This window comes from Theropithecus gelada, chromosome 5 (genome assembly GCF_003255815.1).
Source record: "Theropithecus gelada isolate Dixy chromosome 5, Tgel_1.0, whole genome shotgun sequence".
Lineage (NCBI taxonomy): Eukaryota > Metazoa > Chordata > Mammalia > Primates > Cercopithecidae > Theropithecus > Theropithecus gelada.
In genome coordinates, this window is record NC_037672.1 from 160,940,270 (window position 1) to 160,961,842 (window position 21,573).

The following is a 21,573-nucleotide window of genomic DNA, read 5'->3' on the forward strand; positions in this document are numbered from 1 at the left end:
AAAAAAAAAAAAAAAAAAAAGAATGAAAATAAGACAATAACTATTTTCATTATGAAAAAGATTAATAATAGGAAAATGAATACAAATAAATAATTAATGAAAAGGGAAGTAAAAATGAAACACTTGAAATATTGCACGGAAAATTATAAATTAACAAAAAGTCAAATTTGTATCTATATTAGGAGGGACAAAAGAATTACAATGTGCTACACTGATGGAGTTTTTATGTTTCTTTCTTTCTCTATATATTACTGTATTTTCCCTTGTTTGTGAAATTAGCATCTATATTATTTATAGCTGCAAATAGAGTAACAAATTTTAAGAATTTTAAAAAGACACGTGTTAAAGCACTTCCATTTTTCCTATGATTATACTCAATTATGTAGCTCACATTACTGAATTGTACATAATAGGAGCATGAACTCTGTTATCTCAATGTATCACTTTTCAAAAGAGGTTACAAAAATGTTTTAATAATTCAAAATATCCAGAGATATTTTAACAGTATCTCAGACTAAAAAACATATTTCAGCACTATGTCTTAAGAACACTTTTGTTTTAATAGCATTTTTCTATTTTAGTCATAAGTGGTCAACATTAGATCTACCATTCTACAAGAAAGTATATGTCCTGCATCCTATTCATGAATAAAAAGAGCATAACCCAATTTGAATCTGGCTCCTCCTCCTCATTAGAGTGTAATCTTCGTAGGTAATAAAGTCTTCTTGATTGCATTTCCTTACATTAAAATGAGAATAGTATGTAATATCTCATGGGTGTCTTATAAAGACTATTAGAATAATTAATTTAGAATGAGGTAACCACGTGAAAATGTCCTATGTAGGATTTGACTCAGAAATGATATCCAAAGAATAGAAGCACTTAGTGGCTTCCTGGCCATGTATGAAATGGTAAGTGGTAAGGTTAGAAATGATCTGAGGTCAAGCTCTGCTTTCATTCCCCACCATAAACACGATAAATCCCCTATTCCAGCTGGAAACATAGACTTAATATTGTTAATGTGTAAGAACCCAGATAACCATGAAATTGTTCACCTTCTTGCAAGAATTAATCGTATAAAACTCTCTTGGTTGGTCAAAGATTCTAGACTTGGTATTGCCATCGATTGATGCTGATTCCTTGTAGTTTTTCCTATCAGTATTATGCTTTGCTTTCACCTTCAGTGACATGTTAACCTTCTAAAGCCTGCTTTACTTTGCTGTACTTACTCCAGACTTTGCCAATTTCTGTAGAATGAGGTTATGCCCTAGACAGCTTCTCTGGAGACAGACTGCTGGCCCTATGCTCCTATAGCTCTGGTGTTCCTCTTTGTTTGGTCCAGGGAGAACTCTTGTGCACTATGCTCTCAGTATGCTCTGGGATCCTGCCCTCTGAGCTCAACCTGCATTCCCTGCCTCCAGAGGATGAACTGACAGAGACAGATGGGCCAAGAGCTCAAGAGCTGGGAAGGATTTTTGCTATAATTTTGTATTTTAATAGAAATTTTGGAAATATATTAAGTGAAATCAGTTATTGAATCTTCCTGGTAAAATAAATCTGAAAAATAACTATGTCTCTAAGTTTTAGAGTTGAATTTCCAGAACCTAACTATTTTAAGTACTGTAATCTGAACAATGTAAGAACCTCTTACAAACAGAAACTCAGAAAAAAGTAAAAAGCATCCAAGCAAAAGATTGTAGCCAAACTGGCTACAATTCAGAAAATAAAACTTGTAAAGATTTAGCAATGTAAAATTTGGAAAAACGTACAACTTGAGAGATTTAGCAGGTTCAAATTGAATTATAACAACGCATGTTTTTCCAAAGAAACTGATACCAAATGTTTGTGTTTCTACAGAGAGCAAACTAAGGCTAAATAAGTGTAAAATGTCAGATAAGAAAATTAAATGAGAAGAAGTAAAGATAGCCTGATGGAAATGTTCTTTCTTAAACACACATGATGCTACCAATTCGTTATAGGATCTAATTCCCCTGTAGATCTTTGGAAATAGAGGAAACTTCTATTAATTTGGAGTTGTTTAATCATGCCTAAAGATAAGACTAAAAATCTTCTCAGGATGTCATACTTTGATTTTTATGAGCCTATATCAGGAATGATTTAAATCATCACTTCCAAAAAAAAAGAGAAGGTATATCTAGAAGCTTATATTCATATTACATGCTTGCCCTTAATCCAATGGTAATGTGTCATAGATTTTAAGAAAATAAAAAATTATTGTGGACTTCGGTGTTTGCAAACAATTTGACTATTACTATGAATCAAAACTTGAAGAGAGTACAGTAAGACAAAATAATTTCTAGTAAGCTAGCAATAGTACACACATACTTTAGGAATTCTTCATTAGTTATATATATTTTTCTCACATTATTACAGCTTTGTTGGATTTAAAATGGCTATGATAAAGGTGATACCATAATAAAGAAATCAATTTATAATTATAACTGTTTAATTTTCAGGAAATCTAGAATTAAATTTTTGGATGAAAAAGTGATTGTTGCTTCGTTTATGATTATAAGTTAGTTAATAAACTTTAAAGTTGGGAAAAAATCTCAGGAATCTTGGAAATTGGCAAAGGTATTTTGTACTTCTATAACGTATTTAAAAAAATCAACATCGTTGAGGTTTTTCATGTTAGGTCACTTTTCCATACTAAACAGGAAATAATTTTCCTTTGCCTATTGTACAGTGAATCACATAGGCCTGTTGTACTCTACCAAAATATCTCTGGCAGGAAGGCTTCCTGTAATATACAGAAAGGCTGCTGAACACATTTAATTCATCCATCTGTTACTCACATACAGCCATTGTAATTTACAGTTCTGTGAACAATGTGATTACTTAGGTGTTGAATCAGTGGTGGTTGCTTTTATATCATTTGAATTTCAAATATGTCTATCTAATGTATTTTCATAGCTACATTAGATATTTCCGCTAAATAAAGCAAGTTCACTAAGAGCAACTAATTCTCCCTTAAATGCCAAATGACACACGTCAATAGATCTTCACTGAACAAACAACACCCTTATTTCCATTTGATTAATATAGGGTTGTTTCTTTCAACAGATACATAAAAATTCAAATGCATTTTTCTTCCAAAACAATTTTAATGCTATTTTAAATTTTTAGAAAAAAGAATCACCAGTAAAGTAAGATTCAGCTCAACCAAGTAATCATAAGAAAATTTTATCCTAAGCAAAGCTATAGAGGTAGAGAAAAAATTGTCAAAGGATTAAAGAGTTCTCTAAATGAACAAATTTCATGTATGTATAACTCTCACAAGACTTGAAAAAAGGCCTGCTGGAAAAAGGTGTTAAAATATGTGTTTGAAGAGCACACCAATGGTGATCCAGGGTGGCTAAACTCCACAAGGTAGAAAAATACTTAATGTAATTCCTTGGAAATACATTTTGAAAGATCAATGGAACTCACTTCTAATTGTTTTCTGAAATGACAAATGCTTTCCCTTCAAAAAATCAAAATACTTATGCATTATTCCTTTATATATGTACTGTTATGAAATCCATTTTCAAAATGAATCATTAAAAATTGTTCTGAAGATAAGTACCACCTCCTTCTTTTTCAGCTCCCTGTAAGTATTTCTTCATTTCTCTCTACAGGATTTTCCCTTCTACATGTTAACAGCAAGTTAAAAATAAACTTTGTTTTCTATAACTAAGACTTCTGTATGGAAAATATAAAGTAGTTTCTTTTAAGATTTCTTATGAAAAATTGCCCAAGCTGAACATTACAGTTTTTATTACATGCCAGTTACTACACTTAGGATAAGCAAGGAAGAAGGATACTATCCTATATGCTGTCTCACTCCAGTGAGCCTAGGATGAATATGCTGTAAATTGGAAAGTAAATCTATCTAACATAAAATCAAACTTTCAAAGATGGCAGTTGCATTTCTTATATTTCTAGGCTAAAATAATTGTATTTAAAATATGCCTTTATGCTACAATACTATGTCTTTATGATTTTAAAGGTGATAGAATTGTAAAAACATTTTCCAAAAAAGTAAAAGAAAACTTAAATCATCTGCATTTTATAATGCAGACATAAATACTGTCAACATCTAGAAAGTTTTTTTCAGTCATTTTGTGCTAGGTGATGATAGATAGACAAAAAATACATGGATACTTTATTTTTAAAAATTGTAATCATATGGCTTACAGTTTTATATCATCTAATATTTTATCATGACTATTTTGGCCTGCCAATAAATATTCTTAGAACATCTGATTTTTAAGATCAATGTATTTTGTGTTAAAATGTATTTAAATTGAGCATTCATTAATCTATGCAAAGAACTGTGCTTGATGCATAGAGTGTAGAAAGGTTTGCACAACATTTCCAAAGACTTATATTATAGTCTAGGATATGAAATGCCATATTCATGCTGTTGACACAGAGGAAAATTACTTAACACTGCAAAAGGACAGCATGCTTTACAATTTCAGAGGAGGAAAAAATTAAGATCCTCTTTTAGAAAGTAATCAAAGGAGTCAATACATTGAGCTAAGTTGTCAAGGCTGGCTGGACTTTTGACATGTAAAGATGAGAAGAACAGACTTTATAAGTGAAGAGAAAGCATGAGCTAAGGAAAAGAGGCAGATGTGCATGTAAAATGTGGACAAAACATCTCGGAAAGTGTGGCATAATACATCAGGTTCATGGACATAGAAGCCTTATAGAACAAGGAACAGTGAAAGAAAATAATATAGCAACAAAGATAAAGACTATGTCAGTGGTTGAGCTGCAGGTGATTTTCTCTTTTACTTACTTGCTTTCCAAATTTGTGATTTTATTAAAAAATATGTATAGTGACAAGAATTTATCTTATGACCTTACAAACATAAATAACCTTACTCATTTGATCATTTTGACAATACTATGAGGTGGGTGTAAATACTGCAGATGAGAAAATAGGCATAGAGAGGATAAGAAATGTAATCAAGGGTGCACATCTAGTAGATACCGAAGCTAGATATTGAGCCTAGAAAGGCTTAATCCAAAGTCCAAGCTCTTCGCCAAATTTGCTCTACTGTCTCTTTTTCCTTTCTGTTTATAATTAATAATTATAATATCAGGAAAAATAAATTAAGCAGCAACATGGTACATGATTATACAAACTTTATTTGTATAGATACTCCATTTCCATGAACCAATTTATCTTTGATCCAGCCCTATGGATACAGGAATAAAATAACATCAGAATGGCTTTTCTCATGAGCAAAACTGCAGAATCTGTAGTTTAAAAGAGATTTTTAAGATCCTAAAGTAACTATTGATTTCTAATGGTTCTGAATTTGGTCTCCTTAAGAAAAACTGTAACCATTGATAAACTTCTTTTAGACCTTGTTACAGGAAGTGAGTGAGGTTGGCCAAAGGCTGGCATTTTTGAAATTTGTTTTTCTATTTATCTGAAAATAGTTTTTGCCATACTAATTATTTCCAAGAGAAGGAAGGAAAGATTAATAAGAAAAAAATAACATTTTATTCATACATGAAGCTATTCAGAGCAGAACCCCAGATATACCATATTTGTTTGGAACTCAGGAGTCAAAAATTAACCTCACTTTATAAAATGGTCCATTCCTCAGACGTCCCAACTCAATATCTGAATGTTCTATGTACTCCCAAGTGGAAATGCTCTCTAATTAGTGTCTCTAGCTTTAATTACTATTATGCAATAGTTATCTAACAATGGAAATAATTCTTTTAAATCAACCCATTGTTACATTACTACTTGTATTCAGCACAAATGAATGATACTTAAAATAGGTCAAGGAAGATATATTCACAATTTTGTTCAAAAGAAAGAATTGTCTATGAAAATCCTCACGTGCTACCAGTTAAAAGAAGCTTAATGTAAACTAAGAAACATCTAATAATTTTGGTACAAAAATAGAAGATAAATACTTAAGTAGAACATAAGAATGAGAAGGGTCAGATTAAAATTTAAGTAGGACTGACCTTTACTGAACCAAATCTCTTTAGAGAAACTGCTCATTTTGGGTGCTGTAGTTGAATTATTAGCTAATAACATACTACTTACTCTTAAAATATGTGGACAGAAATGTTGACATAATATATGTATCCCGTTAATAAAGAAAAAATTCTGGTATAAAAAATGAAAGTTAATAATTAAAATTTATAAATACTTATCCAAAGTTACCCTCCTTCCAAGAAGTATTTAGTTGCCAAACATTCTGAGGTTTTGGTTTATTTTTTTACTTTCTTCGGATGTCACTATGCAAGTAATTAAGTTACATATAAATATATTTTAATACTTTTAAATTGAGGTATTACATTTATGAAGGGGAAAATCTTAATTGTATATACCTTGTTACATATAATGAATTAGCATAACTATATAATTACCATCTAAGTCAAAATACAGAACACCCAGTTAACAGCCGTCTTTGCCCCACAAAGGCAGCCATTATTCTGACTTCAGAAAACCATCGGCTAGTTTTGGTTGTTTTTGAACTTCATACAAATGAAATCATACATCATAGATGTTAGTGACTGGCTGCTTTCACTTAATGTACTGTACTATTCATCTACATTTTTGCAGTCAGTTGGAGTTTTTCAAAAACTTTCTGCATTATATGACTATACTATATTATATTTATCCATTGACTGTTATTGGACATTTGGATTTTTTTTAGTAAAATAACATTACTAATAGTGTTGCTAGGAACATTCTTGTATAGGTCTTTTAGTGAACATATACTCTTAACTGTTGAGCCAATACATAGTAATGGAATTTCCAGGAAAAAAGCATAGAATTAGATTTAGTAATTATGTCTAATCCTTCTCCAAAATGGTTTTATCAATTTACACTCCCAACATACCATATGAAAATTTCAGTTACTCTACATCCTCACAAACAGTTAGAATTATCAGTAATTTAAAAAATGTCACATATTTTGGTGTATGTATTAGTAGTAGAAACTCATTTGAGATTTAGTTTGCATTTCTCTAATACTAACACATTTATATTTTAAAGAGTTTTTAAAGAAGGAAAAAGAGGAATAGTTTACTATTCCTAATCCACAATTTGATCAGGTATCAAGATAAACTATGATAATCCATGAAAATGTCTCCTAAGGAACATAGTTAACTTTATTAATTCAGAGAATGCTAGCAAAATTAAAACAAACAAAATTCTAAAATAGAATACATATGTCATAGAACAGCTAAATATTAATAGAAGTAAAAATATTAGTTTTTATTATTTTGTGGTATAATCAATGCTGATTTTAAGCTATCAAAATGCTAAATACGCTTCCAATCACTCCCAAATTAAGACAAGAAATTTGATTTGGGAAAAATATTTCAAATATCACAATTTTGTTGCATTTGAGACAGACTTAAATGTTTGTATTTTCTTTCCTTTTTACAATGAAGCTTCACACTTTTGACATGTAAAATGGAACAGTGTAACTTGATGTGATTAGTGTTCCTTTCTTAGACTATGTCATTCCTACTACTGGTTAGATTTGTATTTCAGATGACTACAAATAAGACAAGCCTAACAAGACTCATAATTCTGGTCTTGCAGCTGAAAAAGTTTCAATTTTAAATAAACTGCTGGCACTATCCTTGTAAAGAACTGGCAAAAACAGTTACTTTCATTGAAACTAAAGTTTAAGGTGTGAATTTTGCATATTATATTCAGCCAACAAACACTTTCCTGTGAGGAAAAAAGGGGGAAAGGGTTGTTTTATAACAACGAATTTATGCAAATTTTAAGTCATAGAGGTGCTTCCTTTATATTTTCAGTGCATAGGAAGTTTTTATGTATGACTTCTTGATTCTGATATTCATTTTAAACTTGTTACATTCAAGAAATAACTTTTGCAGAACTAAAATGAAACAGGTTGCCTGGTTAGCTTGCAGAATAATTTTAGAGTAAGCTATATACATCGTTAAAACAAATGTTATAGAAATTGTCCTTAATAAAGAAAGATAGAATGTCTATGGACTCTTTTACCTTTTACCTGCTGAGTAAAAGGTAAAATGCACCCAGGAGTTAATGTGTATCCATTTTATAAAAATTCTAAGATGATAGATGAGATCAAGTCTAACTTTTAAATTAGCATACTATTTGAATATTGAACATGTACACTCACACAAGCAGAGCTTCATGAGCAAGGGGATCTTTGTATGAAGATTTAAATATTTTTTCTCTCTTCCAAATGAAGTATAATAAATGAAGGAATGAAGTTTGTACATTTTCTTTCTGTTAATTTGTTATCCAAGTTCTCCTCTTTTTTTAATGATTGCCCACTTCTGAATTAGGCATTTGTTGTTGAATGGGGTATACACAGTTTACTCCTGTTAGAAAAGCTTCAGTTAGATGTTCAAGCTCTTGAGAAATTCTCTATGTAATTCTTCTATGTAATTGTCTACAGTAGAAAAAATTGAAAGGATTCTTTTATCAACTTCACTCACTCATTTTCACTGATGTACTCTTTCCCTTCATAAAAATTTACTTAGTATTATCTATATACCAATTATTCTGCTGGGCCAAAGGGATTAAAATAAAACAACACATCAACACACTGCCTTTGATTGGAGATGCTAACCTCCAAGTAGCTAGTCAAAACAAAAATGTAAGATAAAGCAGAACAACAAGCGCAAGAGGACAGGCGATCAGACAATGGATAGGGAAGAAGAGCTAGGCATGGTGGCAGAGGACTCTTTTTGGCATTTAGGTGGACTTTACAATTATTACAACTCTAGGGTAGTTGGTATTGTGACTTGCACTTTATGGATGAGGAATCTAGGACAAAGAGAATGTAACTGACTTGAGGCAATCTTAATTGCACTATCACAGTGACAGAAAGGTGAGTTGCTATATTCTTTTTTGATTGAAAACTCTGGACAGAAATGATATTTCAATCAAGTTTGCAGCAGCCTTTGAACAAAAACATTAAAATTCTGATTTAATTTATATATCAATATTATAAAGACTAAATGTAAAAAAGTAATTCGTAAAGTAAAAATCAAGGAAAACTGGACACACAGAGAGTGGTAAAAAGTCTACTTTAAGGACTAACTTTTAAATTTCTTTTCACTGGGTTTTAAATTTTTAACCACAATGAAATTAAAATATATTATTTTCTTAATATAACTTTTGAAATCTCACTGTTCTATTGTTTTCTATACTGTAGTCCTCAAGATACCAATGGGACAAAGGGGAAAAAAATGAGACCTATATATGCTTCTATTTAAGAAGCTTTGTAACTTTTAAATAGAAAGAACACATAACACATTGTTTATACCAAAACATATTTGATATTTAAAATAGGCATAATTCTGAAAAGGAATCATCCAAATATTTTAATAGAGCTTAAGTAGAATACTTTCTCTCATCAAACTTTCATTGTAACTTTATTTCTTCTATATCCAGCTACATTAATCTTGATATTTAAAATTATGGTACAGAAGTTATGAAATTAGACAACTAGGTACATTTCTTAGGATCACTGCTTCCTTGCTGCACATATTCAAACAAATTATTTTACCCTCCTAAGTCTTTCATCAGTAAAATGGTAGCAATAATAATGGCTGCCTCATAGAATTATTATAGGCAAAGCACTTAAAGCAGTGCCTGTACAGAGAAAAAAAAAATCAATGAAGGTCACCTACTAATTTTTATCTACAGTTTTATGTACTTAAAATTATCATGTATATTTATCCTTTTCTGCTGCAATAATTCTGGTGCTATAGTGATCAGATTGACTTAACAATTTTTTCAGAAAAGCTCTTACAGTTCATTTTTGCTGATTAAGTATTTTTTCCCTTCGTCAGAACACTGCTTAAAAATCATGCCATCTGTGGCACCTTCTAATGCCAACCAGGTGTATATTTATCAATATCTCAATGATAACACATTTAAGCATATATAGGTAAATTGTATGACAGTATCATAGACGATGAAATTAGAGTTTAGGAGCTCTAATAAGTGGTAGAAATAATCATCTACTCCTCAGGTTAAGTGATTTGTTCCAGGCCACATGACATTTTTTGCAGGGCAGGACTAGATCCCATATATTCTGATTTCTACTGCATGGTTGGTTGTTTTTAGCATGGTAATATAATATATTGTTTAACTGAGACACTTTTGTGAAAGAGGGCGCTGTATAAAACACATTGGAAATAGAGATGATAGATAGATAGATAGATAGATAGATAGATAGATAGATAGATAGATAGATAGATAGATAGATAGATAGATAGATAGATAGATAGATAGATAGATAGATAGATAGATAGATAGATAGATAGATAGATAGATAGATAGATAGATAGATAGATTTGTTGTCTCAGGCAAACCAGGATTATGGCATACTAGTCATGAATTAATAGATAAAATAGAAACTTTGTCAAGTATTTTAATGTGGAGAATTTAACATGCGGTATTTTTAAGGTATACTGAAATGAAAAAGGAAACAGGGAATACTAAGTTAGACAGTAACTGTAAGAATCAACCCGCATTTCTTAGGGTGGGAAAGCAAAAATAAAGACATTGATATTTTCAGACCTTAAAAGTTCAGAGGAGGACACCAGAGACCTAGAATTAAAATCCTTTGGGGAATGGGTACCAACTGGACATTGCTGATACCTCAGAAATTCAACAGAGGACCCCAGGAGAGTTGGGACTCAGACCTTTGGGGAAGGCATGAGTTCCAGGTGATGATGCTACTTTAGGAGTCTGGAAAAAGGACTTGTGGTTTGGGCCTTTGAAAATGGTGTGTTTTTTGTTGTTTTTTTTTTTTTTTTTTTTTCCTTGTGTGATGATTAATTTTATGTATCACTATAGCTGGGCCATAGTGCCCAGATACTCAGTCAAACTTTATTCTAAATGATTCTGGAAGTGTTTACCTATCCAATGCCTGTTCCACGATATTTTGAAAACACAGTCTGTATTTACAAGTGTATAGCTGGAGAGGAATTCTGCCTTAGATAAATCACAGGTTTTGGTTCACTAGGTACATTGTCAAAGAGCATTGTGACTCATCCATGTATGATTTAGATGATATTTTTGATAATTTTGATAATTTGATAATTTTGAGGATTTTTTGCATGAGACTTTGGACTTTAAAGTTGATGCTGGATAAGTTAAGACTTTTGGGGCTATTGGGATGAAATGAATGTACTTTGCATGAGATAGGGACGTAAGATTTTTGGGGGAGTGGCAGGTGCATAATGTGGACTAAATTGTGCCATGCCCTCAAATGCATATGCAGAAGCCTGAACCCCCAATGTGACTGTATCTAGAGATAAGGACTTTAGGAGGTAACAAAGGTTAAATGAGGTCAAAAAAGTAAGGCTCTAATCCCATAGGTTTGGTGGCTTTCTAACAAGAAGAAAAGAGAAATATCTTTGTCTCGCCATGTGAGGACACAGCAAGAAGGCTAATATCTGCAAGCAAAGAAGACAGCCCTCACCAGAAACTGCATTGGTTGGAACCTCAATCTTGGACTTCTAGCCTCCAGAACTGTGAGAAAATAAATTCTGTTGTTTAAGCCACCCTGTCTATGGTATTTTTGTTATGCTAGCCTGAGCTGACTGTTTTTTGGGTAATATTAACATTTAAATTGGTGCTGTAATTGAATGCATGTACCTGCCCCAAATTCAAATGTTCAAAGTGGTAACTCCCAAAGTGATGGCATTAGTATGTGGGGCTTTTTGGAAGGTATTTAGGTCCTGAGGGTAGAGCCCTGATGAAAGGGATTAGTGCCTTCATAAAAAGAGGTCTCAGGAGGTGTGTTTTCTCCTTCCACCGTGAGAAGTTACACCAAGAATATGGTTATCTTTGAGAAAATGGGGCCTCATCAGACACTGAATATACTAGTCCCTAAATCTTGGACTTCTCAGCTTCCAGAAAGAAATACATTTCCATTGTTTATAATGGAATACCATATACTGAGTCTATGGTATTTGTAGCAGCCCAAAAGGCTAACACAACGGTAAGTAAAACAGATTACTTTCCCTAATGTGGGGGTGGGGTTTATCCAATCAGTTGAAGGCTTAAATAGACCAAAGACAGATGTTTCCCAAAAAAGAATTTTTCCAGGAAGACACACTTGCAACTTGAACTAAAACTTCTCCCTCAGTCTACAGCACACTGGCCTACCCCATCAATTTTGGACTTACCAAATCTCCATAATTGTATCAGCGAATTCCTTGAAATAAATCTTTCTGTATATAAAGGCTTACCACAGAGATATTTTAAGTTCAATTCCAGGCCATAACAATAAAGCTAATATTGCAGTAAAGCGAGTCACTTTTTGTTTTGTTTCCCAATGCATATAAAAGTTATGTTATACTACCTTGTAGTCTATTAAGTGCACTAGGCATTATATCAACAAAACAATGTACATACCTTAATTTTTTAAAAAAAGAAAACCTTATTGCTAAAATAAAGCTAATGATTGTCTTATCCTTCAATGAGTGATGACCTTTTGGCTGGTAAGGGCTCTTGCCTTGATTTGTTTCTTTCTTTCCTTTTTTTTTTTTTTTTGAGATGGAGTCTTGCTCTGTCACCCAGGCTGGAGTGCAGTGGCGCGATCTCAGCTCACTGCAACCTCCGCCTCCTGGGTTCACACCATTCTGTCTCAGCCTTCCAAGTAGCTGGGACTACAGGTGCCTGCCAGCATGTTCAGCTGATTTCTTGTATTTTTAGTAGAAACAGGGTTTCACCATGTTAGCCAGGATGGTCTCAATCTCCTGACCTGGTGATCCACCCACCTTGGCGTCCCAAAGTGCTGGGATTACAGACATGAGCCACCCACCGCGCCCAGCCTCTTGCCTTGATTTTGATGGCTATTGACTAACTATGGTGGTGTTTGCCAAAGTTTGGGTGTCTATGGCAATTACTTGAAATAACACAATGAGATTTGCCACATTGATTGACCCTTTCTTTCACAAAATATTTCACTATAGCTTGCTACACTATTTGATAGCATTTTACCCACAGTAGAATATTTTTCAAAACTGGAGTAAATCCTTTCAAACTCTGCTGCTGCTTTATCAACTAAGCTTATGTAATATTCTAAATCCTTTGTTTTCATTTCAACAATGTTCACAGCACCTTCACCAGGAGCAAATTCCATCTCAATAAACTACTTTCACCCACACGCCTGCCACAGAGAAGATGGAGCTGATCCAGAAGGCCAAGTTGCCCAAGTGCTATGATGATATGGCTACCTGCATAAAGGCCATGACCATGCAGGGCACCAAGCTGTCCAAGGAGAAGTGCCACCTGCTTTCCGTGGCCTACAAGAATATGGCTGGGGACTGCAGGTTTGCCTGCAGGGTCATCTCAAGCATCAAGCAGAAGACAGACACCTCTGACAAGAAGTTGCAGCTGATTAAGGACTATTGGCAGAAAGTGGAGTCCGAGCTGAGATCGATCTGCACCACAGCCCTGGAATTGTTGGATAAATATTTGATAGCCAATGCAACTAGTCCAGAGACTGGTGTCTTCTATCTGAAAATGAAGGGTGGTTACTTCCAGTACCTTGCTGAAGTTGCATGTGGTGAGAATCAAAAACAAATGACAGATAATTTCCAACGAGCTTACCAAGAGGCATTTGATATAAGCAAGAAAGAGATACAATCCACTCATTCAATCTGCCTGGGGCTTGCTGTTAACTTTTCGGTATTTTACTATGAGATTCATAATCACCCAGAGCTTGCCTGCACGCTGGCTAAAATGGCTTTTGATGAGGCCATTGCAGAACTTGATACACTGAATGAAGAGTCATACAAAGACAGCACCCTCATTATGCAGTTGCTTAGAGACAACCTAACATTATGGACCTCAGACAGTGAAAGAGAAGAATGTGATGTAGCAGAAGAGGCTGAAACTAAACCCATGGTGTCATCCTTCTTCCCTTCAATAAACCTTTTTACACATCTCCATTCCTTATTCCACTTGGATTTCCTATAGCAAAGAAACCCATTTATGCATATGGAATCACCTGTTTATAGTCTTTTCACACTGCAGCATTAGGAAAACTTCATTCCTTGATTTGTCTTGGCCTTCCTGGTGTGCAGTTACTGCTGTAGTCTTAATACCTTCATTTCATATAAACATAAGCAACTTCCAAACACTTAGGTAGAGGACGAAAAATGTATCTGGTATTTAAGTAATCTGAACCAGTTCTGCAAGTGACTGTGTTTTGTATTACTGTGAAGATATGAAAATGTAGTTACTTACACTTTAAAGAGTGTTCCACATAACTTCTTAATTTCTACATTCCCTCCCATACTCTTTGGGGTTTCCTTTCAACAAGCAACTTTTCCATGCTCCTAATATATTCCTTTTTAGTAGGAATCCAGAAGTATTAGATTGAATGGAAAAGCACTTGCCATTTCTGGCTGGAGGTCACAAATTAAAATGCCTCCTATATCACATATTATGGAGGTGTGGCAAGAGGGACTTTCCTTATTCACTCTTTATTTGCTGCTGTTTATGTTGACAACCTCCCTTCCAAATAAAAATTCACTTACACCTCCTGCCTTTGTAGTTCTGGTATTCACTTTGCTGTGTAATAGAATTAGCATGTTGCTGCCAGAATACAAGAATTGCTTTTGGGAATTAAAGTGCATGATATTTCTTAATACACTACAAAGGGGAAATAAATAAAAGTACTCAAGTCCAAGTCTACAACTTTAGTACTCTCCCATGCAGATATGTGCATATGTGAGGGGGAGTCCAGTTTGTCTAGCATTGTTATTTAGAGATTTGGACCACTATTGTGCATTGCTAACCATTGACCATTGTCCCAAAAAAGCCTTGTGAAAATGATATGTCCTATGTAACAGCAGAGTAACGTAAAATACAATTACATTTTATAAACAACAACAACAACAACAAAACCCACTACATTATTTGGTTATCCATAAGAAGCAACTCCTGGCTGAGGCAGGAGGATTGCTTGAGGCCAGTAGTTTGAGACAAACGTGGGCAACATAGCAATACCCCATCCTGCAATTTTTTTTTTTAATTAGCCAGGTGTGGTGGTATGCATCTGTAGTCTCAGCTACTCAGGAGGCTGAGGTAGGAGGAGCCCAAGATTTCAATGCTGCAATGAGCCATGATCATGCCATGGCACCCCAGCCTGGGTGACAGAGCAAGAACCCATCTCTAAAAAAATCTTTTTAAGTAAAAAAAGAAAAAAAGAAAAAAAAAAAAAGAAGAAGCAACTCCTTGTGTGTTCAAGTTTGATCACGAAATCGTAACAATTCAATCATATCTTCAGGCTCTACTTCTACTTCTTTCTAGTTCTCTTGCCAATTTGTAGTAACTTCCTCTCGTGAAGTGTTGAACCACGCAAAGTCATCTGTTAGTACTGGAATCAACTTCTCCTAAATTCCTGTTAATGTTGATATGTTGATCTCCTCTCATGAATCACGAATACTCTTAATGACATCTACAATGATGAATCCTTTCCAGAGGTTTTCAATTTACTTTGCCGAGATTCAATCAAAGGAATCACTATCTATGGCAGCTACAGTACAGCCTTAAAAACTGTGTTTCTTAAATAATACCTGAAAGTTTGAAATTACCTCTTTATCTATGGCTGCAGAATAGCTGTTGTGTTAATAGACATACAAACAACATTCATCTCCTTGTATATCTCCATCAGAGCTCTGGAGTCATCTAGGATTTGTTGCTTACTCTAAAGTGTACAAGCAGAGTAGATTTAACATAATTCTTAAGGGCCATACAATTTTCTAAATGGTAAATAAGCCTTGGCTTCAATTTAAAGTTACCAGCTGCATTATTCCCTAACAAAAGAGTCAGCCTGTCTTTTGAAGCTTTGAAGTCAGGCATCAACCTCTCTTCCCTAGCTATGAAAGTCCTAGGTGGTGTCTTCTTCCAAGAAAAGGATGTTTTCAACTACATTGAAAATCTGTTTTTAAAGGTAGACAACTTAATTTATTATCTTCGCTAGATTTTCTGGATAACTTGCTGAAGCTTCTCCTTGCTCTTTATATTATGGAAATGACTTCTTTCCTTAAGCCTCATAAACCAGCCTCTGCTGGATTCCATCCTTTTTTCTGTAGCTTCCTCAGTCTCTCAGCCTTCACAGAGAGTTGGGACCTTGCTCTGATTAGTCTTTGACTTAAGAGAATGTTGTAAATGATTGATCTTCTAACCAGACCACTAAAGCTTTCTCCATATCAACAATAAGGCTGTTTTGCTTTCTTATCATTCATGGATTCACTAGAGTAGAACTTTAATTTCCTTTAAGAACTTTACATTTGCATGAACAACTTGGCTAACTGGTAGAAGAGGCTTAGCTTTTAGCCTATCTCAACTTTCAACATGCACTCCTCACTAAGCTTAATTATTTCTAGTCTTTGATTTAAATTGAGAAATGTGACTTTTTCTTTTGCTTGCACACTTAGTGGCTATCGTAGGGTAATTAGTTGGCCTAATTTTAGTTTTGTGGTGTATCAGAGAATAGGAAGGTCCGAGGAGAGGGAGAGAGACAGGGGAAGGGCCCGATGATGGAGCAGTCAGAACACACACAACAGTCTTGTGTAGGCATGATTCAGGGTGTCCCAAAACAATTCCAACGGTAACATCAAAGATCACTGATCACAGATCACCATACCAAATATAATAACCATGAAAAATTTTTTAAATTATGAGGATTACCAAAATGTAACAGAGACTTGAAGTGAGCACAAGTTATTGAAGAAACAGTGCAGATAGACTTGCTCAACACAGGGTTGCCACAAACCTTCAGTGTGTAAAAATAACAAAATTGCATTGTGAAACACAATAAAAGTGAAGCTCAACAAAATGAGGTGTGCCTGCATATATACCATTGCTTCTATTTCTCTTGAGAACCCAAATATATTTGACTAATTCTTGTACCTGAGAAATTCAGAGAGGAGCACACTAGGAACTGAGGCTCAAATCTCTGAGGACGTGTGATGCTTGGCTAATGATGGTACTTCAAGCTTGTGGAGATTGGACATTGTGACCTGGGACTGAGGCCTCTGGGGAGCAGGCACTACATATCTGCTTTTGGTATCTGTGTGTATGCACATCAAGGCTGGTTCTGAAAATGACGATATCAGCTTGAGATGTAAACCAACTGCAGTTGATTGTGTGAAACACCATCTGCTAGAATGATGTTGATATAAACAAAATTTTTCTCCCCGCCTTTTCATTTTCCTCAGTGTCCCCAATTAGGTAAAACTAACAGCTGAAAAGTAAAGGTAGTTCTCAGAGCCTCAGGCTCAGCCTCTCCAAGAAGAGTACATAAGAGTGGCTTTGGGACACTGTTCATCCTTGGTAGTCATGTATACGCACTTGAACTTCCATTCAAACAATACCAGTTTTATGCTTCCATACAAGTTACACGTATAGTTGTATAAATGAAATCACTCTCACCTTCTCCCTAACAAGAGTGGTATAAAAGCTAAACTCTCACATATTCATCTCTAAGTGACCATAATTTATACTTGTCTAGTGATGTTCAGTAGTCCTCTACTTCAGTGACAATCCCACTGGAATACTCTGCAACTTCAAGACTAAATCCTACAGTAAGCCACCACCACCAAGCCTTACATAAAATAATAAATGAAATGAGGGACGAGAAAAAGAAATTAGCCAATATATACATATACATACAAACATATATATACACATATATATTCTTAATTACTCAAATATATGATAAAAATATGCATAGTTTTTATTATATGGTTAATAACAAAAGGTATAGTTGAATTTTTAACTTATTTATTTTATTATCAATGTTATATGCCTTTTGTCTTTGGTAAAAAGGAATGAACTCAAATCTTTACTCCTAGGATATCTGAATTCTCAGTGGTTTTACATATATAAATATATAACATATATAAATATAACATAAATATATACATATATAACACATGCATGCACCTGTGTGTGCGTGCACGCACACACACATATAATTTTCCATTAACCTTTGCAGTTGGACTTGGAGGCATCCTAAATAATCTTTTGGGTTTGCTGACATATTTGGAGTAGTGACCTAATTTTTCCTTGTAATCAGGATCAATCAAGCCAACCAGTGCAATAACCTGCGTGTTGGTTCAATGGCAAGAAAGCACAAATTGGCCAAGTGGCCATTTCAACTTATAATTCACTAAAAGTATTATTATGTCTTATGCTGAAAGCACTTTTTCCTTAGGAGGTAAAAAATTGAAACTAGCAGAGTCTAAATTACAGGAAATAAAGCAAAAAAATTTTAAATGAATTATTAAGAAAAATAGCGAGAGATGTGACTCCATCCACCACCCCTTGATTCCCAGACCCATATATCCTGGCGATAGGACACATAACAGAACATATCGGTCAATGGCTCAAAACATATTTTCCATTATATAAGATAAAATCTATCTTGTTTTAAAACAGGAGATGATCTCTAAATTGCACTGGAATTAAGTTTTCAATAGACCATTCTACCATACTCTCAGGCCACCTGCTTTACAGTGATAAAGTCCATGAATAAAATCAAATAATTCTCTGAGTATGAAACCACTTGGCACACTTCTTTTAGTGTGACATGAGGATCTTGGTCTTAGGAAATGTTATATGAAATAAAATGGAGGTAAATAAGGCCACAGATATTTGTGCTAATATAAAGATTTGAGGCACAAAAAGCAAATGTATATCCACAATACAATCTTGATCTAATGATGACAAATTACTATCTCCTCCCCATTGTAAGGCGTGCAATCACTCAGCAATGAGGTGACTGGCTGGCCCTCATTAGGAGGGTGCCTTTGAGGGTTTTATACTGATTTCTGTTCTTAAAAGCGTTAGGCATTCAGTAGTGATGGCAGCCAGATATGCATTGGTAAGGAAAAGTGTACACTGTGGAGCTAACTATGTAGCCTCCAGCTCTGCCACCATGACTACATTGTACCATGGCACACTGAACAACTACCTGGATTGCTGGGTGAAAAGAAAGATCCACTTACTCTTTTAACCTGAATGACGCACCTGTATTAGTCCGCTTTCATGCTGTTATGAAGAAATATCCAAGAGTGTGTAATTTATAAAGGAAGGAGGTTGAATTAAGTCACACTTTCACAGGGCTGGGGAGGCCTCAGGAAACTTACAATCGTGGTGGAATGGAAAACAAACACATCTGTCTTGACACAGCGGCAGCAAGGAGAAGTGCAGAGTGAAGCAGGAAGCAGGGAACTCCTTATAAATAAAACCATCAGATCTCGTGAGAACTCACTCACTACCATGAGAACAGAATAGAGGAAACCTGCTCCATGATTCAATTATCTCCACCTGGCACTGCCCTTGACATGTGGGGATTATTACAATTCAAGGTGAGATTTTGGGTGGGGACACAGACAAACCATATCAGCACTTAAGGTAAGAAAAAATGCAGATGACCTGGTGCAATCTCCTTTCTTACTAACCCTCTGGTAAATTAGACTGATTATATTTGCTAGTAGGTAGAGACTTTATATTTGAAATGCCCTGAGGAGTATATATCTGGCTAAAGATGACTTACAGTAAATGGAATTCTCAGTCTTTGAGGCATAGCTCCAGGCACAGTTGGAAAATTCTCTGGGATATAAAACACAGATGTGTTTTGTAATTTAAATGTGCCCACCATGTGAGCTGATCCCACAACCTCATGTAGAGACCTCATCTGTTATTCTTCAGCCTTTTGACTTCCTGTATCCTTGATAATTATTTAATAAAGCTTGATACTGGGTAAGATCTTTGATGCAGATGACTCATTTGACAATCCAATTGGGCATGTTAGCTCACTAGGGAAAAGTCTGACTGGTATCCGCAGGACATATTTTCTTGTTATCTCGTTATTCAAAGTGTCCTCTGTAGTGGGTGATCTGTGATAATCATTCTTCACACTCTATGCTCATTTTGAAAGGCTCATCCACATAGCTCTTCTCCATTGCTCCTTGTTATCAGTTTACAAATTCTGATATTTTTCCACACACCTGACCATCAAACCAACTGTTAGCAACTAATGACAAATATGTTTATCTCTTTTTTGGGGGGTGTATCTTAAGTCAGACAAAAAAGCCAACAATATACTTAGAATATACTATTCCAAGTTCTGCCCAATTGAAAGATGGCCTTTTGACACTGCTTTTCAAGGACATTTGTGGTTGGGATTTTAATTATGCAGCATTTTTCAGCTGATGTCAGCATAACATGCAGCACTATTAATCCTAAGGAACTGCTTATCATACCACATGTTTGAACTGATTAGAGAATTCAATGCAGAAGAGACAGGTGTTATAGGACTGTTATGGACTGAATGTTTATGTCTCTCCAGAACTGATACGTTGAAATCCCAAATCCTCTAAATGTGATGGTATTCAGAGGTAAGAGTTTTGGAGATAATAAGGTCATGAAGGTGACACCCTCATGAACAGAGTTAGTGCCCTTATAAGAAGAAACAGGAAAGAATTTTCTTCCTCTCTCCACTCTCCACCCATGTGATGATACAATGAGAAGATGGCCATCTGCAAATGAAGAAGAGTGCCCTTACTAGACACCAAATCAACTAGTGTCTTGATTTGAAAGTTCCAGACTAAAAAACAAAGAAATAAATTTCTGTTGTTTAGCCACTAAGTTTATGATATTCTATTATATAATGGCAGTTTGCAAATGACTAAGAAAAGGAGTTCAAGCCACCTGTCCATGCATTTGTGCCTTCTGTCTTATTTAAATATTCTATTTTTACTGCACTAGTGTTGATATATACATGTATATATTTATCTATTTCTGTAAATATATCTAAATATACCAGAAAGAGGCAGAAGATGTACCTGCTTATACATAAATATGTATGCATATACTAGTTAAATACATGAAGAGTGTAATAAGTTGTGTGTGTGTGTTTGTGTGTGTGTGTTTCATATGTGTCTCCTCTATTCCCACCATTGGATCTTTGCACACTATGGGAAATGCATCAGGTATAACACCAAAAGTTCAAAAAGTACTCTGTTCACAGACAACACAAACCATACAGCTGTTTACTGGGATTCTCTTTAGTTTTATACAATATTTGTGTGTCTTAGTAAAATTATAAAATAAATATTGAACTTATGAATCAGCATTGAAGAATAAATCAAGAATTAAAAAGGACATAGTTTATATACATTTGACTGATTATCTCTTAAAGGATTTTTCCTCATTTGGAAAACAGGAGTGATAAGAATTCCTACCTCACAATGTTGCTAAACGTTGCTAAAGGAATAACATGAGATAAATATATAAAGTTTGGATCAGAGTAAACTCTCAATAAATACTTGTTTTCACAATATTTGTTATTTTTTATGTCAAGCATTATGGTAGTAAATTTGGGGAGACATAGAGGTATAAGGTGTGATATTTTCTTCCTCGGAGTTTCCAACCTAGCTAAAGACAAAATAATACAAGGGTTAAATAGCACCCTGCTTAAATTTAGAAGTCTTATGCTTGAATCCTACTCTGCTAAGCAGGTTATGTATCCTTGAGAG

At 34.4% G+C, this 21,573-nt stretch overlaps 1 protein-coding gene and 1 pseudogene across 1 annotated transcript in view; one reads left to right on the forward strand and one right to left on the reverse strand.

Moving 5' to 3' along the window:
* The window catches only part of MARCH1 (membrane associated ring-CH-type finger 1), an 826,141-nt gene that overhangs the window by 393,996 nt on the left and 410,572 nt on the right, over positions 1-21,573 (reverse strand). The gene's annotated exons all lie outside the window — the stretch shown is intronic.
* Positions 8,696-13,996, forward strand: LOC112624388 (annotated as a pseudogene).